The sequence below is a fragment of the Cervus elaphus genome, chromosome 13, assembly GCF_910594005.1.
Source record: "Cervus elaphus chromosome 13, mCerEla1.1, whole genome shotgun sequence".
NCBI lineage: Eukaryota > Metazoa > Chordata > Mammalia > Artiodactyla > Cervidae > Cervus > Cervus elaphus.
The window spans coordinates 11928900-11956124 of NC_057827.1; the positions used below are offsets into that span (position 1 = coordinate 11928900).

The following is a 27225-nucleotide window of genomic DNA, read 5'->3' on the forward strand; positions in this document are numbered from 1 at the left end:
TATCTTCCAGGAAGACTCTCCACTCAGTTAAATGTTTTTGGAGAGGCATTCTACATGAAGTTTTGTGTGTGTGTTGTTTCATTTTGTTGCAAGTTGTCTTCTCCACTACCCTCCTAAAACATAAAAAATCCATTGGGTTTTGGTTTTGATTGTTAATAAATCAATTTGGAAGAAAATAACATTTCCAAAATTTGGACTTCTCCATCAAGGACATTTCATATCTCTCTATTTATTCAACTTTAATTTATCTGTTAAGAAATCATAGAATGGCATAGGGTTTATATTTTTCCTTCTGGGTTATTCCTAGGTAATTAACACTTTTGTTGCTAATGTGGGAGGACTCTTTATTTCCCTTTTTATATTTTAACTGATTATTGTTTATGTGAGAACAGCTATGGAATTTTGTGTATTTATTTTGTATTTACCCAATTCGTTGATTGCTTTTATTACAGTTTTTTTTCCCCCAGTTGATTCTCCTGATTTTTCTATGCAGAGTCACTGATAACCAATAAGGAAAATCTTGTCTCCAGTTTTTTCAGTACTTAACTCTGTTTCAGTTATGTATCATTTAGGACTATAAATGGCTGTGTTGGAGGGCTGCCTTTTCTCCAGTTTAAGAAGTCTAGAGGAAAGGAGCCTGTGGCCCCTGCAGTGTGCTCGGTGAGGGCATGGAGGACCACAGTCCAGGCTTCTGTTTCTCTGTCCCTCTGTGTGTCTTTGGTCCTCATGTCACAGGATGGCTCCTGTGCCTCCAGACATCACGTCTGTGTTTCAGGCAGGAAGAGGAAGATAGAAAGGCAAAGGGCAAAAGGGCAGGATGACTTGCCTGCAAACCTTGCTTTACCAACTGTCCCTTCCTCACATGGCCACCTGGGGCTAGTAGGTGGGAGATAGTTAGTGGGCCTGCTGTGGGGGATGGGTCAACCAAGCAGCATTCATTGGCTGCAGGGTCTTATTGCATTGGCTAGCTCATCTGAATAGTATTATATGCTGATTATGGAGATGTGTGTGTGTGCCTAGTCGCTCAATCGTGTCTGACTCTTTCTGACCCCATGGACACAGCCTGCCTGGCTCCTCTGTCCATGGGATTCTCCAGACAAGAATACTGGAGTGGGTAGCTATACCCTCCTCCAGGGGATCTTCCCAACCCAGGGATCAAACCCAGGTCTCCTGCATTGCAAGCAGATTCTTTACCGTCTGAGCCACCAGGGAAGCCCAAGAATACTGGAGTGAGTAGCCTATCCCTTCTCCAGGTGATCTTCCCAACCCAGGAATCGAACCAGGGTCTCCTGTGTTGCAGGCGGATTCTTTACCAGCTGAGCTACCAGGGAAGCCAATTATGGAGATATTTGTCCTTTTGGGTTATGTTAATGGTAATGGTATTCTTCAATATGTGTGATATTCTTTGGTTTAAGAGAGATTTTCATCGTGTTGAAGAGCTGTCTTGTTTTCACGGGTGACTAATTAAGGATGGGTGTTGAATGTCATCAGATGTCATTTTGGTATCCATTTAGACTCTGATGTTGTTGCTATACCCGTTGAGGTGATGTGGGAATGGATTACCTGGTAGTAATTCCTCAAATTCCTGAGATAGACTATTTTTGATTGTGGTGGGTAACTGTTTAGATTTCTAATTTAATTTAGTTTGCTCACATTTCATCAAAATTTTTAAGTGATATAATCTTGTGGTTCTGTTTGTATGCTGTCTTTCCCCAATTTTGCTATCAGGTTTATGCTAGCTTTGTAAAATGAATTACCAGTGATTTTTCTTTTTACCTTTTCTGCAACAGTTGATATAGTGGCAATACGGTGGAGGAGGATGTTTTTAAAAATGGATTGTTCTGTAACAACTTTAAAAAAATTCTTCCATGGCTATTGGTCTGTCCAGGTGTCTTTTTTTTTTTTTTTTTTAATTAATTCTGGTAAGTTAAAAATTTCCAACAAATCAGTCTCATCCCATTTAAAAATTAGTTGTTGGTAGAATTTTCTTTATGGTGTTATTTCCTCAGTATCTGCTTTTCACTATTTCTGTTTCTAGGTTCTTTTTTATTCCTGATTAGACCTGCTGGAGCTTGCTTTGTTTTGTGCTCCCTCCCTCCCACAAAGAACCAGAGTTAATTCCTTCCGTCTTTCAGCTTCCTTGGTCTGTTGCTTGTGTTGGGATTTTGTCTCTTCACGTGTCTGCCTTGCTGACAGATCGGGAGCTGCTTGAGGCCAAACGCCCTGTCTCCTTTCTCTGCATTGTACTTGTTTCACAGTCTGCCTGACACGTGACCCACACCTACTCGTTTAATTCTTGCTTTGCATCCACCATCAGCAGTTACTGTTGTTGTAAGGGAGATGTCCATTGATTTTGTAATCTGTGCGGTGCGTGTTGCATTGACCTTTCAGGCTTTATGAGAGGAAGATCCTGGCATATTTGGGTTCATCCCAAGTGGTAACCCCTTGGTAGACCAAGTTGAGGTAGCATTGTCGTTTGCTGGGTGTTTGGGGAGCTCCAGAGGGCAGCTTGCGTATCCTCAGGTCGTTACGGGCTGCAGAGCTGGGACACCGTCGCGCGGGTGATACTCTCTGATGGTGTAACGGGCAGCTCGGGTCCTTTCGGGCTCCTGCTTCAACCTCAGGGCTGTAAAAGTCTGGCTTAGGTTCATTTGAAAATTCTGCTCATGTCTCTGGCTTACACCTGCATCAAGCCAAGATTCTGAATTTAGGATTGCTCGGACATCATCTGAATTATTGTCTGGCACATGTAACCAGGAGGAGACAGTCATTATTCGGCATGGGTGGGTGGGAGAGGAGAAGTGCTGGGATTTGTCTTGGGTCATGTAAAACCGACCTGGGATTTTGATGGAGCCCTTGCACTGTTTCTTTTGCGCGGGGTGGTTGTCCGTGTAGGGTGGAGAGAGACTAGGGAGGGCTTAGGTGCCCTTGAGGGTGTCCCCAGTCCCAGGTTCCTCTGGGGGCAGGATGGTAAGCAAACGGCAGGGTGGATGTGCCTGCAGCCTGCATGCTGGACCCCACAGGGGTCTCCCGTGCCGTCTGGCCCCTGAGAGCCTGCCGTCATGATCTGGTTTGACGTGGTTTTGAGTAACTTCCGTCTCCCAGAGGATACCAGGGCCCTTTCATTCACAAACATGATCTGAGTTGTTTTCCAGGAAGGGCTGGGAACATTCTAGGAGATGCTGAGGGTGTACCTGTTGGGTGAACTGGTGTTCTGCTTAGGGTCTGAGGACACCTGCCTTCACATTGAAAATGCATGTCTGTGTCTTGGATTATTTTTTGTGTGGGGAAAAGTGTCAAATAAAGAGGAGTCTTTAAATAGTTGATTCAGAAATGTTAGAGATTTAATTGAAGAGCTTGTCTACATTTTTATATTTCCCTTAGGGACATAGAAACTAACATCTTTCTCTGGGATGCTTTTGAAATTTACGTTCAATTCTGTTCAATGGCTTGTTTGAGGACTGTCAGATGCAATGGGTGGTAATGCTGAACTTTTCTTGCTGTGCATTTTGCTCCAAGTAGGCTCTTGGGCAGCCCTCCCTGCCTAGAGTCGATTAACCTTGTGTGTCCGTGACCTCTTTACCCATCAGTGTATCTTGTATGCACTGCATGGTACTGGGGTGATGGCTTTATCTTTCCCTCACTGCCTGGTTACAGGGGTTCTTTAAGAGCAGGGGACATGTTCTTTTGTTTCCCTAGTGTCTGGCAAAGTGCCTGGCACATAGTAGGTGGTCATTAAGACAGATGGGGTTGAGTTGACGTTACAAGGATTTTAGAGGATCGGACTAGTTTGACTTCAAAGGGAGATAAAGTGCCTTTTCAAGGGTGCACCTCAGTGATTCCTCAAGTGATCTGGATGTTTACTTTAGGATTCAAAAAGTAAAGTGTTCCATTTAGTAAACTAAGTCTTTCTCAATCTGATGTTATCCTGTTGTGTTGACTCTCCTCTGGATTTGGGGGCCGTTCCCGCTTACAAGGCAGGGAGGGGGCTGGCTGGTCCCCCGGCTTCCGCAGATGGACATGTGCTCCTGTGGGCACTGTCCAGCCGGGCTACCGCGTGTTCACTGCCGTCAGTTTCTGAGGGATGAGGTAATCTTAGCTCAGCTTAGTTTCATATACAGTAGTTTTGCTCGTTGAGGAAATTGTTGTCTATTGAAGTTTTTAAGATGTAAGGGATGTTATGAACTGCAATCAAGTGGGTATCCTCTCATGTAAGTGCATCTGACAAGCCAATTTCACAAGCACATCTCATCAGTCACAGTTGGATGGCAACGTTTATTGTTTAAAGTTTTTTGTTTTGTGTGTGTGTGTATGTGTGAGTTGAGTATGGAAGGGAAGCCTCTATATAGAAACCAAATGCTTTCAGAGGCTAAGAAATGGCACGAAGGCATGGATGTTTAGACATCTGGACATAATTTCTCATTTCTCTTACTCTCTTTCTTCTTGGTCTCAGGGACACTGAGACAGCTGTTCATTGAACTCCTTGTTCAAAATATCGAGCTGTGATGAGATGCGAGTGTTGTGACCACCTGGTGGGTGTGGATCCCGGAATAGCTCTGCAGGCTGAGGAGGCCACTTGGAGCAGCATCTTTACCAGCCCGGCCTCTGAGCTGAGCCAAGCGCTTTTGTTCATTTGCAAACAGTGCTGCCCAGCCCTTAGCCAGTTGTTAAATCACTTTGGATGTGTTGACAGCCTCCAAAAAGTCACAACTTAAAAAAAAGTTCAAGCTTGGAAAAAAGGTAAGGAAATGATCTCCTAGGGAGACAACTTCTGCCTAAAAAATGAAAGCTTTAAAGACACAAATTCTATGTTATAAACAACTTGTAATTTTGATCTTTTTCAGTTGTAGCTCCAGCAGCCTCTACGATAGATCTAAATATGTTTATCACAGCTGGAAAAATGTTTTATTGTCATCCTTGTTTATCATAATATGCCACCTACTCTGGTTGTGTCTTACTGTAGCTCTGCTCCATTGTTTTATGTGTTTTCATAGAAGGGGGGCAGATGAATGTAAACTACACCTAGAAATTGAAACAGGGAAGGAAAAAAACACGATGTATTCAGCCAGCGCTCTTTCCAGGTTCTAGACGTCAGCTGGCAGCCTCTAAGCTGTGGTTTATTGAATAATACTTAATCCTTAGCACAGCCCTCAGTGAAGATCTTTTTATGGCCTTTTCTGAATGTTTTACAAACATAACTAGAGCTTATCCAGATGAGAGCAGGGAGCGTTTTTATTTTCTTTTTTAGAAGGAGCAAATTTAGCCATTGGGATGCGACCATTTAGTGACTAGGAGGGGAATTGCACTTGGAGGAGCTCCTCCCTATGCTGACAGTGTGCGTGGGGTTTGGCCTCGGTAAACCTGGGCTTGCATTCCACCCAGTCTTAATACTTAGTGACTGATTTGCAGCAAATTAATGTAGCCCCCCTGAGCTTCTAGATGTTTGGGATACCCTGGTGAAAGATGGGTCCCACAGTATGCATTCCACATATACATTTTTTTCTTCCTTTTCTTATCCTCCAAACTTGAAATCTTTCCTGTGTGATTTTTCAGAGCTTTGATTTTTGCCCTGCCACTCTGCAGATAATTGGGTGCCATTTGCTAACATAATTTGAAAATTGCAAATTCATTTTAATAATATCTTAGGCCAAGTATAATGAGGAAAGTCAGTTTTATGGCCCCAAATCATATTACAAAGCTAAATGGAAACCAGTTTTAGATGATTCTAATTTATCCATTTCTTGGCCATTCCACCCGATGTACCGGCTGATCTGGGTACCCACTGACTTGACCCTGATGGTTTGGGTAGGAGGAGAGAGGAGAGATGCGTGAACCACAGTTAGTGGCTGATGTTGTGTTTGTCAGTCATTGCCTGATATTGCTGAGACCCGCTACTCCTTAGACCTGGGTTGGGTGGGCCTTTGTGAAAGACAGACAATAAATACAGTCTCTGCCACCCAGGGGCTCATGGTCCAGTAGCGAGTGAGCCCCTAAACCCTCAGGCAGATGGATGCTGTCAGGGTCCCATGGCTGAGCAGAGAGGGAAGGGTCAAGTTGGCAGCAAGCTGAGTGTTGAAGGCTGGTGTGGAGAAAATGAGTGTTTTGCCTGAAGGAGCTCCTGGGAAGCCTGTGTACCTGATGTCCTGGAGTTTGGGACCCTGAGGTGGCTCCAGGTACTGTCCATGGAAGGGGAGTCCAGGAGCTGAGGCTGGCGACGTTGGCACAGTCGGACCACAAGGGCTCCAGGGAGGTTAGGTTTTGTCTGGAAGGCCCAGGGAGCCTTTGGAGGACTTGAAATGGAAGAAAGGGCACCGTCAGATTGGCATTTCAGGAGCAGGTAGCAGGTGTGTTGCGGTCAGTCAGCCAGGACCCAGCCCCCAGCCAGGTGCTGTGGGGTCATCAGGGAAGAGGTGGCCGCGGCCGCCAGGACTTGGCATCCGTGCCATTTGGCTCCAAGGCTGTCATCGTGTGATGGTTAAATGTGGACAAAGGACTAGATCTCTGAGAAGTCACGGCTGCAGAGCTGTGCCTCATTTTGTCTTTGCCCTCTCTGGCTTCGTGGGGAAGGCTGCAGCCACTCACCTCTCAGCCCGAGACACAGCTCCTGTGGCCCCCGCCTGGCTCAGGGCGGACTCAGCAGACGAGGACACGGGCATGGCGCCCCGGCGGTCTGTTCTTGTGGAGCCTCGCAGGCGCCGTGGCTCTGTGTTCCAGAAGGTGGTGGGCGCTGCAGCAGAGGGCCCTGGGTCCCGCCGGCTGAGGGCTCGGCGTGCCTGCTCGGTGTTGGGGGGAACGAGGTGGCCGCGGCCTGAGCCGCCTGTGTGTTCTCTGGTGACCTGAGCACGGATTCTTGCTTCATGAGCAGAGTGCAGGGTGTGGACTGGGCCTCCAGCCCTGGCCCGGGTTCCTGCAGGGCAGTTGTGCAGAGCTCTCATTCAGGCTTACTACGCAGACTGATACTGGGGGGGGTGTTAGGATGCTCCTGTTTCACGGATGTACCATTGTGCAGAGTTGGCACATATGGGAATGATGTTATAATGCTTTTTTTTTGGGCGGGGGCAAGGCTTACCTCTGCTGGGTGAGCTGCTTGTTCTCTGGAAACATCTCTGCTTGGCGTCATGAGATGAGGGCTGCTTTTCTGCCCTGCCACCAGCTACTGGGGGGATTTCGAGAAAGCCATCTGATTCCCTGCACCTCAGTTGATTTGTCTGTGAAGCAGTGTTATATTCAATAGATGCTAAAGACCCAAGAGTACTTGGTTAGTGATCTGTGGCTCAGGAGACCCAAAGATGAGGGCTCTTCTTGAAATTGCATGCAGAGTCTCTCTGAGTGTAGGCTTTTGGAGAAAAGACCCCGGTTTATATCAGGGAGGGACCCCAATCCTCGAAAAGAAACCACGATTAACCTCCAAGGCTCCCTTGAAGCCCCCGTGCATTAGCCCCCGCATTTGGATGGTCCCCCCACCACCCCTGGCCTGGTGTTCCTGTCTCCTGCCCGTCTCTGTGAGGTGGGTTAGTGACTTTGGCTTGCCCAGTTGTCAGTGTCAAGTAAACAGAAGCTCAGCCAGTGTTAGCAAAATTAAATCACTCCAGGAAAAAAAAAAAAAATCAATGTTAGTGAAATTAAGTCACTTGATCTTAAAAGCAACTTGGAATAGCGATTTCTCATATTTATTGTGCTGTTTCCTCCCTCTAGATGTCTTACAGTTCTGTCTCTTTGCTTTTGATGTCCTTTCAAGGAGCAGCAGCTTTGGGCAGCTGCAGTAGGTTTTCAGATACTCCGGTTGGGGACCCTGGGGTTTGTCCTAGGTTGATTAATCAGACAGTATTAATCCAAAATATTCGAATGTATTCACTGCAGGAGGAGACTGTGCATAGTTTACAGATGATTCAGAAGGCAAGTTAGGATCTTGCCATCCTTTCCTGTTGTTATGGGTATCAGTTACCACATTCTCCCAGCTCTGCCGGGAAGCTACAGGGAGAGTGGTGTCCACACTCGCGGATCCTGTTGGGCAGAGAGGCTCTGTTACCAGCGGTCCAGCTAACAGCTCAGGGAGGGCTGGGGGGCCATGTCCGGGGTGCTGCTTGATGGCACTCCTCCTGACTTCCCGCAGCCGCCAGGCAGAGGGGTGGGGGTGTCTGGCCCTAAAGGCAGAATTATAACGTTTGTCGGCTCCTTTGGGTGTGGTTCAGGGACAAGGAGATGGAAGGACAAGTAAGGGATGAACTGTGAGGATTTGTTGTCATTTTGATGATGATGATTCTTTAAAGATACATGCTTCTGATAAAACACTTGAGCAGAAGCTAAGGAGACAGAGTGCTGAACTCCTCACCCCCACTCTTCTTAGAGTCCTCCTCCTCCCAGCTTGTTTCCCAAAGGTAAGCGTCACAGATACCCACTACCTGGAGAAACATGTCATGTCCTGGGTGTTTTTTAAACATAAAAACTGTGCAGTTTGTGCTTTTTCAAGGTAATCTGTCTCAGATAGCTTCCTGTGGCAGAGAGAGCTACTTTGTTTTTAAAATGGTTTTGCATGCACACATAATGTACGAATGTGTGCTCCTTGTAAAAACAGCCCAGAGTCCCAGAGCAGAGGGGGTCGCGTTGCCTCTCCTCTCCCGCGTGTCTCTGAGTCCACTCCTCACGCCCCTGGAAGTAACCACTGCTGACAGCTCAGGGTGTCCCCTCCAGGCGTTCGCGCCTGTGTGTTTCTACACCTGCTGCCAGGTGAGAAGGGAAGCCGCCACAGAGCAGTATCGGTAGTTAAAAAACAGCGGGACCTGCCCTGGTGGTCCTGTGGCTAAGAATCCACCTTCCAACGCAGGGCGTGTAGGTTCGGTCCCTGGTCGGGCAGCTGGGGTCCCACATGCCCTGCTGAGCCCTCTCCCACAACTAGAAAGTCCGCGCACCCCCAGGAAAGGTCCTGCATGATGCAACCAAGACCCGACAAAGTCAAATAAGTGAAACAAGCAACAGAAAACGTAAGCAGGACCCCTCTTGTCCGAGTGTCTTCCTCCCTCTGTGTCGCGGTCTCTTTTTAGAGAGAACTTCTTCTGTTAGAGTAGTTCTGGGTTACCCAGAAGTTGCCCTGACGGTACAGGGTCCCTGTGTATCCTGTTAATATCCCGTGTTGCCATGGTGCGTGCCACAGCTAAGGAGTCAGCATTCCCACATCACTGTTCATTCATGAAAACTCAGCCCTTTTTTTCAGATTTTGCCTTTTCTGCCCTGGGTTTCTTTTCTGTCCCAGGACCCCAGGCAGGATCCTGCATTCATCCATTTAGTTGTGTCTGTCACCTCCTCTGGTGTGTGACGATTTCTCAGACATCGCTTGTTCTTGGTGGCTGTGACAGTTTTGAGGAACACTGGTCAGTTTTTACCCAGTGTGTCCCTCAGTTGGGGTCTGTCTGATGGTTTTCCTGTGAGTAGACTGGGGTCCTAGGTTTGGGGAGGGGGAGACCCCAGAGGTGAGGTCACAGTGTAGTCAGGGAACACACTGTCAACATGACCTGCCTTCAGTGATGGTAACCTTGACTTGCTTGGCTGAGGTGGTGTTTATTGGACTTCTGTATTGTAAAAGGGCTTTAAAAAATCAGCAACATGTTGATACTCTCTGTTCTTTTTAATTACTCTGTATTGCTCACTGTAAGGAGAACTTGCAGTTTATTTCTTATTTTTTAGGGTTCCCCAGGTGGCCCTAGTTGTAAAGAACCCACCTGCCACTGCAGGAGACATAAGAGATGTGGGTTTGACCCCTGAGTGGGGAAGATCCCCTGGAGGAGGAAAGGGCAACCCACTCCAGTATTCTTGCCTGGAGAGTCCCATGGACAGAGGAGCCTGGAGGACTACAGTCCATTGGGTCGCAGAGAATTTGACACGACTGAGGCTGCTTTGCGTGCATGCATGCATGATTTTTTTGGCTGCAGCATCAGATCTTAGTTCCCTGACCAGGGATCCAGGCTGTTCCCCCTGCAGTGACGGTGCAGAGTCTTAACCACGGGACCACCAGGGAACTTCAGCGGTTTCTTTAAAGATGGACATGGAGGTTTTTTCCTGGTTTTTGATTTTGTAACTAAGATTCTGGGGAATGCTTTCACATTTATCTATCTGCCCCACCTTACCCGAGGGATGGGTCCCCAGAAGAGGAGTTCCTGAGACAAAGAGTTTTGGGCACTTGAGTGTTGAGTCGGATGGTGCAGTTCAAAACAGCCGCACACTTGAGCTCCTACCAAAGGGAGGAGCGTCCCTGCGCTCCATCTTCACTCAAGCTTGGTGTTAGGAGATTTTTAATTGTTGCTCTTCTGATAGGGTAAAAATAGTTTGGTTCTCATTTGTCTAATTGTGGTGCCCTGGAAGTCTTTCTGTAGATGGAGGACCACAAATCCTGGACTCTCCAGGAGCATTTGCGTTACCAAGCTCTGCTAGAAATACAAACAAGATAGAGATCTCTTCTCCAGGAATCAGAGCGTTTATCTGAAATCTTTCCCACAGGCCCCGCATTTAGAAGTGGGGAGCACTCAGTACGTGTCCCCCGAGTTTGTTGCTTTCCATTTGATACCTTGGAGGCAACTGCTGCCTGCTGGTGTGGGGGCTCTGATGGGGAGAAGGACGGACGTCCTGCCCTGAGTGCCCGGGGCCCGGGCGAGGAAGGCCTGGAGGCTGCCGCGTGTGAGCAGCCGGGGGACCTTGGGCCCCGGTGTCTAGGCTTTGGCTTGTGTCTCCCCCCCGAGGCACTGCCCCGGAGTGGGAAGGAGGACCATGTTCCTCCCCTGGGGCGGGGGGACCTGCCTGCTCGCCCCCTTCCAGCCCTGCTGCCCGGTCTGTGAGGACCCCCTCTTTTTCCTGCCCCCCCCACCCCCCCTGCCGCCACAGACTCACCGCCCCACCTCCCGCCGCAGCGCTGTGCCCGGGAGCCCTGTTAGCCCCCGGGGGTGGGCCTGGACCAGCCGAGCACAGGGTGCCGGGATGGGATGGCCGCAGGCAGGCTGTGCTGATCTAGCCTGGGTGGGCTGCCCCGTGCCTGGGGGACGGGATTTGCCGATGGTTGAGACTTGAGGCTTTGGTTTAGACTCTTTCCTCCCTTGGGGAGCAGCTTCGTTTTCATCGCGTGCTTGGAGCTTGGTTCTGTGCAGCCCGTGAACACGGCTGCGGTCCAGGAAGCTCTGTCTTCAGCCACGGGATGCGGGGAACACGGCTGCAGAGGCCTCCCTGCCGGGGCCACGTGTGTCCCTAGTAGAGGAGCATCTCTTGTTTCCCTCCTGTCCACGGTGGCATCCTGAGAGGAGCACCGGGCCTTGTCCTGAAGAGGAGACGTGAGGGAAAGTCTGGGCTCTCTCAGAGCCCCGAACGGGAACCGCCTGGCAGCGCCCTCATCTCGTTTCTGGTCTGCATTTGGAAATGTGTCCGTTATCCAGTACCAGGGAGCTCTTGAAGGAACCCTATTGCACGAAATTGGCATACTTCTGTGTCTCCAGGTTTTCTTTTTTTTCTTTTTTTTTAAGTGTAATGGTTCTTGCCTGTACCGTGCTGCTGACTTCTAAGCAAATTTGCACAGTGCAGGCTGGATGTAAGGGTGCAAGGAGACTGAATCGGAGGGTCGTGTGAGGGGCATCAACCTGTTCCATTCCAGGCTCTTCAGTCCTCCAGGACAGCCCAGCAGGTGGGCTTGCCTATCACCTTCCACCAGTGAGAAGGAGCCTTGGATGGGCTCAAGGCCCACAGATGTATTGCTGTGTGGCTTTGTGAATATCTGCCGCCTTCTTGGAGTGAGGGGGAGTGGCAGTCTGGTATTCCCCTGCTTGGGACTTCAGACTGCAGTGCTCCTCCCCCAGCCCCAGCACCCCTGAGCGCTCCCATCTGGAAGGTGCTCCCCCAGCCCCCCCTGAGTCCACCCACCTGGAAGGTGCTCACCCCAGCGCCCCTGAGTCTGCCTACCTGGAAGGTGCTCCCCTGGCCCCAGTGTCCCTGAGCCCTCCCATCTGGAAGGTGCTCCCCCAGCCCCCCGAGTCTGCCCACCTGGACGGTGCTCTCCCAGCCCCCCTGAGCCCGCCCACTTGGAAGGTGCTCCCAGCACCCCTGAGTCCGCCCACCTGGAAGGTGTGGGTGAGAAGAATGCAAATGCTGTGGCTGCATTTGGCCCCTCACTAAGTGGTTTGCTTTAATTTTTTAAAGAGTCAAATATGTGCTTTATTACTGATTAGTTAGAAGTGAGGCTAAAAAAATTGTGTATGTAAAAAAAAAAAAAAATTGTGTATGTTTGCTAAGAAAAGTGTTAGTAAGTATGTGTGCTAAGTCACTTCAGTCATGTCTGAGTCTCTGCGACCCCATGCCCACCAGGCTCCTCTGTTCATGGAGTTCTCCAGGCAAGAATACTGGAGTGGGTTACCTTTCCCTTTTCTAGGGGATCTTCCTGACCCAGGGATTGAACCTGGGTCTCTTAGGTCTCTTGCATTAGGCAGGCAGGTTCTTTATCACTAGAGCAACCTAGGAAATTTAACATGAGGCTTATAAGCATGATATAGATCTTTAAAATAAAATCAGGAACATTTGAAGAAAGATATTTTTTTAAACGTTTTATTTTGTATTGGGGTATAGCTGATCGAATGTTTTAATAGTTTCAGGTGAAGAGCAAAGGGACTCAGCCACTCAGCCATACATACACATGTATCCATTCTCCCCCAAACTCCCCTCCCATCCAGGCTGCCTCATAACAGTTGAGTTCCGTATGCTGTGTTACACAGTAGGTCCTTGTTGGTTTCCCATTTTAAACATAGCAGTGTGTACATGTACCAAGCTCCCTAACCAACTCCTTTCTCCCATTCTCCTCTCCCCTCCCTTCTGCAGCCATAAATTTGTTCTTTAGGACTGTGGGTCTCTTTCTGTTTTATATGTAAGTTCATTTTATCATTTCTTTTTAACTAAGTGGTTTGCTTTAAAAGGCAAGTGTTGCTCAGTTTCTCAGAGTTCTCTGGGTACTTGAGGATTGTATTGTTCTCAACCTGAACTTGTAAAGACAAAGAATGAGCTTCTCAACTACTGTGAAAGAACATATAGATTTTTTCATTGGGTGGTAACTCTCTCAGCGTTAGGGCAGCTTGGTGTGATCAGAATTGCAGCACCAAATAAAGAGTGTGTGTACTACAGTCCAGAGGGCCGACTTCTCTGTGACTTGCAGAGGAAAGTCTGACTTGTTTATAAAGAGCAACTGATAGGTGGAAGGAAAGCTATTTGAGAATTGAGATAAAGGTGGGCATGTGCTTCCATGGGAACGCAAAGTAGCGGTCATCTGATGCAGTTGAAATCTTGCGTTCCAAATCTGTGAGCTCTACCTCTCTCCTCCAGGGAGAACTTGGCCTGGAGTTGGATAGAGTGTGTTTTCTGTCTTTATTTTTTCTCCGTGGCTTGTGAACAAAAGCAAGAATTTGACGTTCTGCAGTGGAATTAACTTGTGGCGACAGCGTATGCTTTTCCTCGGAATATGAGGTCGGAAACAGTAGCAGTTTCCCCCCATGGCAGGATTTCATGCCTTTCCACGTGGGTTGAGGTATCTGTGAGGCTCTCACAGGAGGGGTCCGGGCTTCGGGCTGACGGAGGTCTCTACCTCCGAGCCCGGGCAGATGGCTCTCTAGGTACACCGGCTGTGGGAGGACCCCTCTTTCGGTGACAGGCCCTGGGCAGTAGCATCCTTGCCAGCCTTGGACTGTCTCTCAAAAGGAGTTTTCTGCTCAGAATTGTGTGAGGGAATCCGTATTTTAGCCCCAGCTCTGGGCCCTGGTGACGGACTGGCCCTGGGTGGGTCCTTTGTTGGTTAGTGTTCTCAGCTGTGAACAGGGCAGATGTCACCCCCGCAGTTACCAGCGGTGGGCAAAGTCAGGACAGAGTCTCTGAAATGTGCCAGTCCACAGAAACCTTCGTCACCTCTTTAGCCCATTCTCACTTCACGTAAATCCTACTGTGTGTTCTTACACGGAACCCGAAGCCTCTGCACTGCGTTGGTTCTGTATTCTGCGTTTTCCTTCCCGCTCAGCCTTGCCCGGAACCAGCCAGCCGCCTCCTGTGGACCCTCGCTTGCTTGCTGTCTGCAGCCGTTCCCCGTGGGATGGACTTCACGGCCCTGTTCCTCCTGGCTATCCCTGGGGTGCTTTCCCGTTTCCTCTCTTCTCTTTTTAAAGTGCAGAGTCAGAAACCTCGTTTTGGGGACCCCCTCCTCTGGCCCCTCACTTTACAAAGTCTCCTTGAGTATAGTCTAAGATGGCCTGGCTTTTTTTTTTTCTGGCAGTCACAACGCCCCATCATCACATACAGAAATTATATCCAATTAAATCTCCTAAGTCTTTTTCACACCTCCTACATTTGTGCATTTCTTTTTTTGCACCCAAGTGTCCAAATAACATTATTTCCTCTCTATTGCAATTCCAATCTGTTGATCTTTTTAGCTCATGACTCTGTCATCCAATGTATTTGCCATCTCTCCTGGAAACTTGTCGTCCTTGATTAGATAAACATTTTATCTGTGCCATCACTCAAGTAATTGATGAAAATGTTGAAACATACAGAAAGAGCCTTGTCGCCTTCCACTAGAGACCTTCTTTGGGTCATTCGCGAGTCAGCACTTTGAAGGGTAAATTGTGTATTTACCAAGCTCTTCAAATGTAGTTTGTCTTGTTTTACCTTGTTGACAAGGATATGATGAGATTTTTAACAAGGCACTGTAGATGAAGTCTAGTGTCCCCCCAGTCTACCCATTGAAAAAGTCCTCAGGCCAAGAAGGAAAAAAAATCCCGAATTTCCAGGTCTTTGTGTCTTATGATGGTTTACCGTTTATGACCTCTGGCTTCACTCTGCGGGAGTGTTTTTCTTCTGTTCCGGCCTTTGGCTGATACCCCGAGAGTACAGGGAGGGAATGTTACTATGGCGGCGTGGGTGTCGGGCTGTTATCTGGAGCAGAGTGGGATTGAACTGCTTGAGAGAAAGGCATTTCACTGATCTTCGGGAAGCCAAGGCCTGGGGGTGCCCTGGGTTGGGGTGTCTTCTCCTGGCAGGATGCGGGGAGTGTCTTCCTGGAGGCTGCTGTCCAGGCACCGAGGGCATGGAGAGAGATCCCGAATGCGGAGGGTACCCGCCAGGCCTGCCTCAGTGGAGGAGTCAAGGATGCGACCGGCCTTAAGATGCTCTGATAGGAGCAGCTAACGCAGGGTACACAGTCCGTCCACCACCCAGGACCCAGGAGGACCCGGTGGGAAGGAAGGCGGGTCCAGCCACAGCCCCGACTCAGACAGGTGGGGCGTTGAGCCCTACGTTGCCAGGCCAGGCATGACTGGGGTGGGGGGTGGTGCTGTACCCAGTCCAGCTAGAAGACACAGGGGCCTCAGGGAGAGTCCTCCGTGGAAATGGGCTCTGAGCACACCAGAGGTGTGAGTGGTCAGACAGGTGGGCATCTGCACACATCTCTGTATAAACTGGGAAGAAGCTAAAAACCCCACTTGCACGGCCCCATTTCTGCAAACGAGACTGTGGCCGACCATCAGATGTGACTCAAGGGCAGAATTGTCTCGCTAGGCCATCAGTTTCCTAACTTTCCCATTCTCAGGTGGTTTCCTGTAGCCAGATACATCCGCACATCCTCGCAGCCCTTGTCTTGGAAGTGTGGTGAGGGGAGCAGCCTGTCCCCTTGCCCCAGCCCCTTCCCCTTCCTCCTCCCGCTCCTGCCAAGCCTTTGCATTTTCTGCAGCCTCAGCAGTGATGATTCTGCTCCAGCACCTGCAGATTCACCTCTCCTCCAAGGGGCGGGTATTCCTTCCACTCCGTGCTTGTCAGAGCCTCTGAGCTGCGTGCCCTGTCGTGTCTGTGCGGCGGTGCTCTGTGGCAGGCACGTGTTGACTGCGTGGGCACCCGTGGGACTGTTCTCTTTGTCTGAGTGTGCATCCAGCCGGCCGTGCGGACTGTGCTGGGGTCGTTGCAGGGGGGCCCTGGGCTCTGCCCTGGGGGGCAGAGAGTGCATGGTGTTAGGACCCTTCAGGACTTGCGTGAAGGCAGGAGCATGTTGGTTTTGTTCACTGATGACTTCCAGCACCTGGAAGGTACATGTTAGCGCTTGGGAGGTGTTTTTTACGTGTTTGTTGGGAGGATGAAGGTATCTAGCCCTGTGCTCTCATCTGATGTTGGAGGGAATGGAGGCAAAGCAGGGAAGGACCGAGCTTGGGCCAAGTGGTGGCTAATCAGTGATGGAACCAAGAGTTGCCTGGTCGCTGAGGACTGACCCAGTGCCCCTCCCTCTCATCAAAGGCCCCGATCAAGAGAAAAAGCTTCAGCAACTCAAGGGACGCACCTTCAACACCACGTTACGAGAAATCGCCTCACAGGGCCGGGGGAACAGGTGTGTGGGTTTTCTGCCCCGAGCATCAGTCTGTCTGGATGACTGGCTGGTTGAAGAGTGCAGGTCACTGGGAGAACTGGAGCACCGCAGAGGCTGGGACAGTGCTCATGAAACGAGGATGTGCACTGATACATGTTCTACAAAAGCCGATGAGATGGAGTGGGGGCCGCAGGGCTGATTCTCATTAGAAGGCTTGCCGGCTCCTGAGTAGGAAACCTGAAGTCCTTAAGGGAGAGGGGAGAGAAGGCAGACGAATGCCTATTTTGCAGGTCAGGCTGTGGCACACCTGCTTCCCTCTGCTGGGCTCCCCAGCGTCGTCCGCTGGCCGCACAGATTCAGGGTTCAGAGGCTGGGGTGCCGTCCCGCCCGCCTGGGTAGTGGGGAGCCCCACAGGGCCTGTGTGGGCCTGAGTGGGTAGCCGTAACCCAGAGAGGCTGGTCCCTGTGTGCTGCTTCGTCAAAAAGGCAGCCAGCCATCGGAACTGGAAATAACTAGAAAGGATGGGAGGCTCTCATGAAGGCACTTTTAAAATATAGAGACTTAGAAAGGATATCGGGCTTTCAATATTTTAAGATCAGAAAGGGATTTGGAGTAACCGTCAGAGCAGGCAAAGCTGTTCTTAATGAAAACCCAGGAAAACGGTTGGGGCACCTCCGTGGAAGCAAACCCAGCTGCCTTCTTCAGCAGTCTGTCTGGCTCCAGATGCTTTATGTGATGGGGTTGCTGGGGCTTGTGTTCGCGCTAGCCTTTGAATTAATTCCCGGTGAAGTTTCCCTTTCTCTGTTGGCAGGCAGGATGTAAACACCTTACCGGTCTTCGGAATTTCTGTGCCACATCATAGCTCTCTGTTTTCACGTTCAGAGCCTTCAGGACTACACCTCATGTGTGCACGGGTTTCTAGGTTTGTTTTTATGCATGGTAAACATGGCTCTTAGGAGGGGGGGCAGTGAATTTGTTCATTGCACATTGAAAATCTCACTTAATTTTTAATTTCTGTCCCCGGAGTCACGTGTGTAATGCAATCCCTTACATTCTGAAGATGGCCTGCAGTTATTGAATGCATCAGGTGCGTGGGTCTGTAGTCTGTAGAACATCCTGAGTCTGTAGTCCATGTAGAATATAAACGCACATGCACAGTGCAAATACATTCTCATTGATACACGAAGATAAAAGGCTTAACATGAATTGTATCTGTTTACATTTACACAGAAAATTCTATTTTAACAGACTCTGGAGTATCCGTAGTGTTTGTTATCACAACATTGTCTCTTCTCCCCTCCTCTGAGTTTTTTGGTTGTTGCAGTCTGCTGACAAGTGGGTAGAGACTCACGCTCCCACTTCCCTGAGGCTGGGCTGAGATCCTGACTCAGAGAAGGGGCTGCAGATGTAGCCGCCGTGGGTAGACCAGGGAGCGCTAGGGACACTCCGCCTCTGCCCCCTTTTTCTTCATCTTTGCTGTGCTTTCTGCATGGTGTCCATGGGCTTCCTATGGGGATTTTCTGGTGAAAATCACGTTGAGGCGCATAGGCGTGTCGCCCATCACATAGCAAGTATAGTCCGGGGGAGGGTACTGATAGGTTGGGGGCTTAAAGGATTATTTTCTGGGGCACTCGTTCTCACAGGGTGGTACCCAGGCCAGCAGGCACTTACTGGAAGTGCCAGTTCTCAGGCCCCTGCACCGTCTTGTTTTCCCAAGCCCTCCAGGCTGTTCGGATGCACGCTCAGGGTCTTGAATTCTGTCCTTCGGCCTGCAAAATGAAGCTGACCTACTGAGCACTTGTCTCAGTCTGCTTTCCAGCATCTGGTCTGCTGTTCCCCTGGTTCTCTTCCCTGTCTCACAGGCGGTACCCCTGGGGTTCCCCTGAACCGCTGCCAGCCAGCTCCAGGTGTGTGCCTCCCCTGCCCTCCCCCCTTTCCTGGCAAGACCCTGCTCACCTTTCAGATCATCTTTAGCGATCCCCTCCCCTGAGAATGCTTCCTGAACTCCCAGAGGTGGGAGGCCTGGCTCCCTTCTTTGCGGTCCCTGAGCCCTGTTCATTGACTGTTAAAACTTTTATCTTGTTTTATTTGCCCCAGCCCAAGAGGTGGTTATTGTATCTCCTTATACAAAGCTCAGTGACAGACACGAGTCCCCTCCTGACCTCTTGATTCAGCATGGCTTTTGCAGAGTGATAGGGTCCGGAGGTAATTTTGGTAGTACTAAGTGACTGGTCTCGAAGAGTTCATTTTAAGGGAAGTAGAGAACCCTTACTCTGGGCCTCAGGCTGAGACAGAAGGTTTGGTTTATAGGATTTTCCTCCCAGAACCAGAGGTGACAACTGGCTTTCTTATGAGCAGGTTTTTCTTTATTATTTGCCTCTAGACCTGCGGCAAAGTGATGCTAATTATGCTTCCCGATGTCTTTTATTTCCACGTACAGCCAAGGCTGTCCCATATTTTTAAAGAAGAGGTGATCAAAGTGGAGAACATTTTAATTAGGTAACTACCTTGGCTGTTCTTTAATGAAGCTGGTGTTAGAAGGCTAATCGACGGTTTTGTTCATTTCTCCCCATTGCGGTATATTAGTTATGTTTAGATTGGGGCAACACAACAGATGAATGTTTTTATTAATGTCTAATTTATGTAGTAATATTGCCTCAAGCTTACTCTTACGATAGGAACACAGAACACAGAAGTCCTCATCTGATGCTGTGACAGCCTCAGTGGGGTAGGTATAAGCCGCCCATTTTGCAGGTGTGGAAGATGAGGCTTAGAGATGGGAGCGGTATGACCTGTTGGGGTCAGGAACCAGGCTATATATATTTTATATATAGCACACTCCAGGGCTCAGACCTGAGTCACCCATTTTCTTTTTCTAGGACCCAGGATTGTGTTTAATGCAGAGCATGCAATAGCATTAGAATTGAATTTCTTTTCCAAATATTAATACTTAGATACACAGCTTTTGGGGGTTTTCTCAGCCAAATGCTTTTCATTAGCCCTTCTTATATGAGCAGTTTGTGGGATTTGTTTTCCAAAGATGTATAGTTTGTTTATGCCATTTACTCAAGTCCCTAGAGCAGAAATAGTGCCTTTTGATGTTGTGAGGAGGCATTTGTGAGGAATAGCATTTCTGTCGGTGGAAAGGCTGTTTAAAGTGGCATCTTAGGGGGAGTGAGCCCTGCCCGTGTCCCTCGCCAGCCTGGCTGCCCGCGCTCTGGCCCCTCCCTGCAGGGTGGCCCCCGCCGGCGCTTTGGTCCCCCCGCCCGCGCCCCCACTCCCGGTCTTGTCGGTTTCCCACCTATTTCACTTCTGCTGCGGCTGCTCATGGCTTCGGGGCTGCCCCCCAGGCCCCTGCCTCTGCCTTCCAGCTGTGTTCGTTTTCTCTGCTTCCTACTTGCCTTCAACTCCACGGGCTTCCATGATTCTTCACAGGCCAGCCTGTGCTCTCACGTGCGGGCGACTTTCCTAAGGTTTGCGACTTCTTTGGCTCTCCGTTTCTTTGAAAAGGGAAAAGCGGTGTCTTACGATCTCCTCCTAATGACCAGTGAGTCGCAGCAAGGCTGTGCCTCTCCTTCCCCCGCAGTGCGGCGCGGTCCCTCCCCGGCGCCTCTGTTATCTTGCGGCAGGGATGAAGCGTCTCGTGTTCGCGTCCCTGTTTGTGGCCTGTGCCCTGTGAGCACGGTGCGGGCGCTCGTGGCCCGGCCAGGTTTCCCCCTCTTCGGTCCCTATCACAGGACACCCCAGAGACCAACAGTGTCACTCACGGAATCCGAAACAGCTGGTGGCTGGGTCCTGCCTTGGACTTGTCTCTTGTTCCAGAAGAAGTGGGTAGTTTTTCCTGCCTCTTCCCTTTGCTTCTGTAAGTGGTGAGCAAGTGTCCAGTGTGAGGCAGTGCTTTGATCTGAAGAAGCTGTCGGTCCTGGCCCTGAACTGCGGCTTCTGTGCATGGAGTGGTGTATACTGGCCGTGGAAGGGGCCTGGGACGGCATCTCGGGATTCCTCCCGTGGCTGTTTGGGGGCCATAGAAAATTTCAGCAGACTTGGGTTTTGGGTCTTTATGCTCTTTCCCTGGGTACTGAATTTTTTGGTTTATTCGAAATGATTGCAAACAAATTGATATTAACACTTGCTAATGTCATCAGTATATGAATATCACTATGAATACTGCAATAATAAATTACATCCAAGTACTCCTGTATAAAAACTCCTTGTCCTATTTAGGAGTAAACTAATATACTTAATTTATAATGGCATGGAAAGAATATGAGTGTTTAGATTGGGCGTTGCCGTTGTTCAGTTGCTAAGTCATGTCCAGCCCTTGGTGACCCCATGGATTGCAGCACGCCAGATTCTCCTGTCCTTCACTAACAAACTCCTGGAGTTTGCTCAGATTTATGTCCATTGAGTTGGTGGTGCTGTCTAACCATCTCACCCTTTCTCCTTGCCCTCAGTCTTTCCCAGCCTCAGGGTCTTTTCCTGTGAGTTGGCTCTTTGCATCAGGTGGCCAAAGTATTGCAGTTTCAGCTTCAGCATCAGTCGTCCCAGTGAATATTCAGGACTGGTTTCCTTTAGGATGCACTGGTTTGAGCTCCTTGCAGTCCAAGGGACTCTCAAGAGTCTTGTCTAGCACTACAGTTCAAAAGCATCAGTTCTTCAGCTCTTAGCCTTAGGAATGATCTGGACATCACCAGATAGTCAATACTGAAATCAGGTTGATTCTGTTCTTTGCAGCCAAAGATGGAGAAGCTCTATAGAGTCAGCAAAAACAAGACCAGGAGCTGACTGTGGCTCAGCTCATGAACTCCTTATTGCCAAATTCAGACTTAAATTGAAGAAGGTAGGGAAAACCACTAGACCGTTCAGGTATGACCTAAATCACATTCCTTGTGATTATACAGTGGAAGTGACAAATAGATTCAAGGCTCTGATAGACAGAGCGCCTGAAGAACTATGGATGGAGGTTTGTGACATTGTACAGAAGGCAGTGATCAAGACCATCCCTGAGAAAAAGAAATGCAAAAAGGCAAAACAGTTGTCTGAGGAGGCCTTACAAATAGCTGGGAAAAGAAGAGAATCTAAACGCAAAGGAGAAAAGGGAATACATACCATTTGAATGCAGAGTTCCAAAGAATAGCAAGCAGAGATAAGAAAGCCTTCCTCAGTGATCAGTGCAAAGAAATAGAGGAAAACAATAGAGTGGGAAAGACTAGAGATCTCATCAAGAAAATTAGAGATACCAAGGGAACATGTCATGTGAAGATGGTTGCAATAAAGGACAGAAATGGTATGGATCTAACAGAAGCAGAAGATATTAAGAAGAGGTGGCAAGAACTATACAAAAAGGTCTTCATGACCCAGATAACCATGATGGTATGATCAGTCACCTAGAGCCAGACATCCTGCAATGCGAAGTCAAGTGGGCCTTAGGGAGCGTCACTACAAACAAAGCTAGTGGAGGTGATGGAATTCCAGCTGAGCTATTTAAAGTCCTAAAAGATTGTGTTAAAGTGCTGCACTCAATATGCCAACAAATTTGGAAAACGCAACAGTGGCCACAGGACTGGAGAAGGTCAGTTTTCATTCCAATCCCAAAGAAAGGCAACGCCAAGGAATGTTCAAACTTCTGCACAATTGCACTCATCTCACACGCTAGCAAAGTAATGTTCAAAATTCTCCAAGCCAGGCTTCAACAGTATCTGAACCATGAACTTCCAGATGTTCAAGCTGGATTTAGAAAAGGCAGAGGAACCAGAGTTCAAATTGCTGTTGGATCATTAAAAAAGCAAGAGAGTTCCAGAAAAACATCTACTTCTGCTTTATTGACTACACCAAAGCCTTTGACTGTGTGGAGCACAACAAACTGAGGGAAATTCTTAAAGAGATGGGAATACCAGACCACCTGACCTGCCTCCTGAGAAGTCTGTATGCAGGTCAGGAAGCGACAGCTATAACTGGACATGGAGCAACAGACTGGTTCCAAATCAGGAAAGGGGTACGTCAAGGCTGTATATTGTCACCCTGTTTATTTAACTTATATGCAGAGGACATCATGAGAAACACTAGGCTGGATGAAGTGCAAGCTGGAATCAAGATTGCCAGGAGAAATATCAATAACCTCAGATATGCAGATGACACCATCCTTATGGCAGAAAGCGAAGAAGAACTAAAGAATGTCTTGATGAAAGTAAAAAAGGAGAGTGAAAAAGTTGGCTTAAAACTCAACATTCAGAAAACTATGATCATGGCATCTGGTCCCATCACTTCATGGCAAATAGATGGGGAAACAATGGAAACAGTAATAGACTTTATTTTTTTTGGCTCCAAAATCACTGCAGATGGTGACTGCAGCCATGAAATTAAAAGATGCTTACTCCTTGGAAGAAAAGTTATGACCAACCTAGACAGCATGTTAAAACGCATAGACATTACTTTACCAACAAAGGTCTGTCTATTCAAAGCTGTGGTTTTTCCAGTGGTCATGTATGGATGTGAGAGTTGGACTATAAAGAAAGCTGAGTGCCAAAGAATTGATGCTTTTGAACTGTGGTGTTGGAGAAGACTCTTGAGAGTCTCTTGGACTGCAAGGAGATCCAACCAGTTCATCCTAAAGGAGATCAGTCCTGGGTGTTCATTGGAAGGACTGATGCTGAAGCTGAAACTCCAATACTTTGGCCACCTGATGGGAAGAACTGACTCATTTGAAAAGACCCTGATGCTGGGAAAGATTGAAGGCAGGAGGAGAAGGGGGCGACAGAGGATGAGATGGTTGGGTGGGATCACTGACTTGATGGACATGAGTTTGAGTAAACTCCGGGAGTTGGTGAAGGACAGGGACGCCTGGCATGGGGTAGTCCATGGGATTGCGAAGAGGTGGACATGGCTGAGTGACTGAAGTGAGCGAAGCCTTAGGAAGAAATAAATAGTACAAAACAAGAAATGACTTTCACGTTGAGTCGTGGCCTGAAGCAGGGTGGTACGACTGGGTTGGGGAGCGCTCCAGGGGCAGAACCTGATGGAGAACTTGCTGTCGCTGTTTCCCCTCGGCTGACTTAACTCAGGAGTGGGAAGCAGCCGTGAGGCTCCCCGGGCCCCCGCTGGGCAGCCCGTCTTTGCTGACGCCAGGCCTGGGAGACAGAGCAGGAAGCACGCAGGGCTGAGCCTCTGCCTTCGGGGATAAGAGATGGTGATCACTCAGCGAAATGCATCCTTTCAGGTACTGACACTCTGCAGGCTTGAAGAGTGCTCTGAAATGGGTGACAGAGAGAAATGAGGGAGCGGGAGGCGGTGGCGGGCTGGTGGAGCTTTGGTGTGCGGGCACAGCTCCGAGGAGAGGGCGTTTGAGTGGAATGGCTCGAGGCGGGAACGGGGCAGCCGCGGGGTGGGTGGGGGCGTGGGCTCTGAACAGCACGGGGTGAAGGAAGAAGCTTGGGGAACATACTCAGAGGAGGCAGGGACGGCCGGGGGTCGGGGCGGGATCCTGGGCAAGCTGTCGTCCAGGCCAGAGATGCGATGGCTCTGGTCAGAGTGAGGGCAGTGGGCGCAGACAGATGGGCGTGGGGGAAGGCACACCCACTGCGTGTGGACCGCAGCAGGCTCTGGAGGTAGAACTGTGGGCTACATGGGAAGTCCCTTCCTGTCCTCCCCGAGCTGCTGTTGTGGTGGGAGCGGTCAGTGTGGGATGCAGGACCAGGGCTTGGTCCTGGCGAGGAGTGGGTGGCGAGGGTGAGGGGCTGTGTGCTGCAGACGGGGGGCCTTGTGGCAGGAAGGCCACCTGAACCTCTCAGCTTCGCACAGGCTTGGGAGCTGCAGCCAGGAGGTCTGAGATGGTCCTGACATTAAGACATGGCATAAACATGAGTTTAAGGTGGGCAGTGTGGTTATTAGATCCATGTATACACGCCAGCATGATCGCTGATGTCAGATCCATTAACACCTCCGTCCCCTCTCAGAAACAGGACTTCTGCATGTGTCTGTGCAAGTTTATATGATAAGGACTTGTTCAGTGTGGTCCCCAGGCTGTGCGTTCACTCCCCCAGCCCTACTGGGGAGTTTGTACCGCGGGACCAACATCTCTCCCAGCCCCTGGCTCCCACCATTCTACTCTCTTTCTATGAGTTTGGCTTTTTTTTTTTTTATTCCACATGTAAGTAGGAGCATAGTATTAGTCTTTCTCTGACATTTCAATAAGCCTGAGGCCCAAGAGGAGTCGTTGCTGCACTGGGTGCCAAGTGGTGTGGGGTGGGGGTAAGAATCGCGAATAAGTCTGGTGTTTGATATGAGCAGTTCAGGGATGGGACTGTCAGTGACCAAATAGGGAGGCTTGGGCGGGGAGGACATGAGTTATTAGACCCCTAAGTGCAGCCAGGGAGTGGGCAGGTGGGTGTTCTCCCCCTGAGCTCAGGGCTCTGGACCCAGGATGCAGGAAACCTGTTGCCCTGTGAGATGATGGTGGGGGAAGCAAGGGGGAGGCCAGCACCTGGAGGTCGGGCAAAGAGGGAGGGCCTGGCGGGCAAGTGGGACCAGAGGGTCCTAGAGGAGGCGGCGAGGCCAGAGGACTCTGCCAGGGCCAAGTGAGATGAAGCCTGAGACTGTCCTCAGCTTTGATGGTGTCCTCGGGGGCTCTGCTGACCCTTTGGTGCTGTGACCAGGGTGGAACCGCCACTGGTTGGGCTGGAGATGACTTGTTGGTGAGGACGCTAAGGGCAGAGACTTTCGGAAAGCCTTGTGTCTGGTTTTGGGGAGGGGGCCGGTGTCTTGCCCGTGTACCCTTGAGCTGAGTTCCTCTCCTTCAGGAGGCGGTGGCATCGTGTGGTGTGAGCAGGTGTTGAGACCCGCGCGGGCCCGGGGGCACGCACGGGTGCGTGCAGAGCGCCCAGCACAGCCTCTGTCCGCTGCAGTGTTCTCCGACGTCTGGTTTGCCCTGTGCTCCTCTGTCTGAGAGGCTGCTTTTTCTCACCAGTGCAAGGGGGAAGTTGGGCCAGATGAAGAAGTTTCCAGGTCTAGGTTCTCATGCATTGCCCTCCGTTCAGCCGGGGTCACTGCTTCCCCCTTCCCGCTCTATCTGGTTTCCTAGCTGTGGCTGTGACCCCCTCTGGGCTGCCTTCTGTTCTGCCTTTCCTCGTCTCCTCCACTTGCCCTAGATGACCGGATTAATTCTCTGCGAAACCGCCTCGCTGAGGCTTCTCTCTCACCCAGGAGTACTGAGACAGGCCTCCTTTCTGAGGTCACAGCCATGACCCCGTGGGACTTGTGCTCCGCTGGACTCCCGTCCTCGGCCTCCTCTCGCCCCCGGCCGTCCGATTGGCGGCCCCATGACTGTGTCTGGCTCTGCCTTTCCTCTGGCAGGTTATACCCAGCTTAAACTAGGACCGTCCCTCAGGAGCCGCGGTGTGTGAGGGTGCCCCTGGGCACTGCCACGGGGAGGACCCTCCGTCTGCAGAAGCGCCAGCACCACCCCTGTCCTGGCCTTTTGGCCGCACTCACACGTGGCTCGGGCCGGCCGCGTGCACGCCGAGCGCCTCCTGCTTTGCCTGGTCGCCGCTCACGGGTCTCAGCTCCTTCCTCCCCCACCAGCCTCCTCCAAGGCTCCTGTGTCTCCTGCCTCGCTGTGCGTGTTGGGTGCTTCACAAGCTAACAAATCACACCCATCAGGAAACGTCACTTTGTCTGAGAAGCTGTAATGGGAGGTTTGGGGATCATTAACACTTTTAAGAGAGAATAGTAACCGAGGGTTTTTCTGCGTGTGTATATCTAGAATTTTAAAAGTTAAACACAGTTTCCAGTGTTGACATTATTTTATCAAAAACCTTTATAATCTGCAAATGTCTTGGCCCACAAAGTCTACTTCTAGGGATTTATCCTCAGAAAATAGTTTTGAATATCTGCAGGGAATGTCCACTGGAGTGTTTATGATGTGGAAAAATGGAGGTAACCTGGATATTCACCAGTAGGGTATTGGTTTAAAAAGAAAGGAACTCATGGTGCATATTTACGTATTACCGTTACTGTCTCCCTCATAAAATGGTGATGTAGAAGGGTGTTGACTTGGTAAAATGTTCATATGAAATGAAGGAAGTATGTTTAAAAGCATTATATTGTTGTCTGATTTCCTTTACCTTAAATTCTAGAGAAAGGATAATTTGCATAGTTAGTGATATCTTTGGATGTAGGGATTATTGATGGTTTTTACTGTCTTTTTGCTATCACCTAACCTTCCTACAGGAAGCGTCCTTTCTCAATTAAGAAAACACTTCATTAAAGTTGGAATTGGATACTTCTTTTATTCGTATAAATCACAGGTTCTTATCTCACTGCTGAGTTAGCCTTTCTGTCTATATGCAGTGCTGGGGAAGAGCCCAGGGCCGCCTGCCGGCGTCACATGGGCGTGTGCTTCCTGGGTCCCTGCCCTGCAGGCCACGGTGCCTGTTCTCCGGTGTACACGGCGGGGCGTCCTTGAGGCTGGCGCGGCAGTGGGCTCTTGTCCCTTGGCTGTGGGGTTGTTTGTTCGGGTGCGGGACACTGCGCCCTGCAGTAGGGGCAGGGCGTGTGTGGCCGGGCACCCGCTGGCAGGCCTGGGTTGCAGCCTTGCCCCTCTGCTGTGTCCCTGTGTGGCCCTGGGCTCCAGGCTGTGGTTTGCACGTCGGTGAGGTGGGGTGGCATCTTCCGCAGTGGTGAGGGCACTGCGTGCTCTGACCCACAGCGGGCCCATCCCGAAGGAGAACTGGCCAGTGAGCTCCCCAGACAGTCTACCTGCGCCCCGCTCCTATGGCAGTCGGTGGTGAGAAGGGGGTCTCACTTCTTTAGCGATAATGTAGGATTCCTGGAGACTGGCCGTGTGGAGGGCTGGGAAGTAGTTTGTGAACTGTGCT

General features: G+C 49.9%; 1 protein-coding gene and 1 long non-coding RNA gene across 3 annotated transcripts in view; both read left to right on the plus strand.

The window, feature by feature from the left end:
* The window catches only part of IGF1R (insulin like growth factor 1 receptor), a 301102-nt gene that overhangs the window by 24684 nt on the left and 249193 nt on the right, over window positions 1-27225 (plus strand). The gene's annotated exons all lie outside the window — the stretch shown is intronic.
* On the plus strand, window positions 2836-19271 carry LOC122706313. Its single transcript, XR_006344370.1, has 3 exons — window positions 2836-7429; window positions 11090-11096; window positions 19260-19271. It is a non-coding gene; the product is annotated as an uncharacterized LOC122706313 (long non-coding RNA).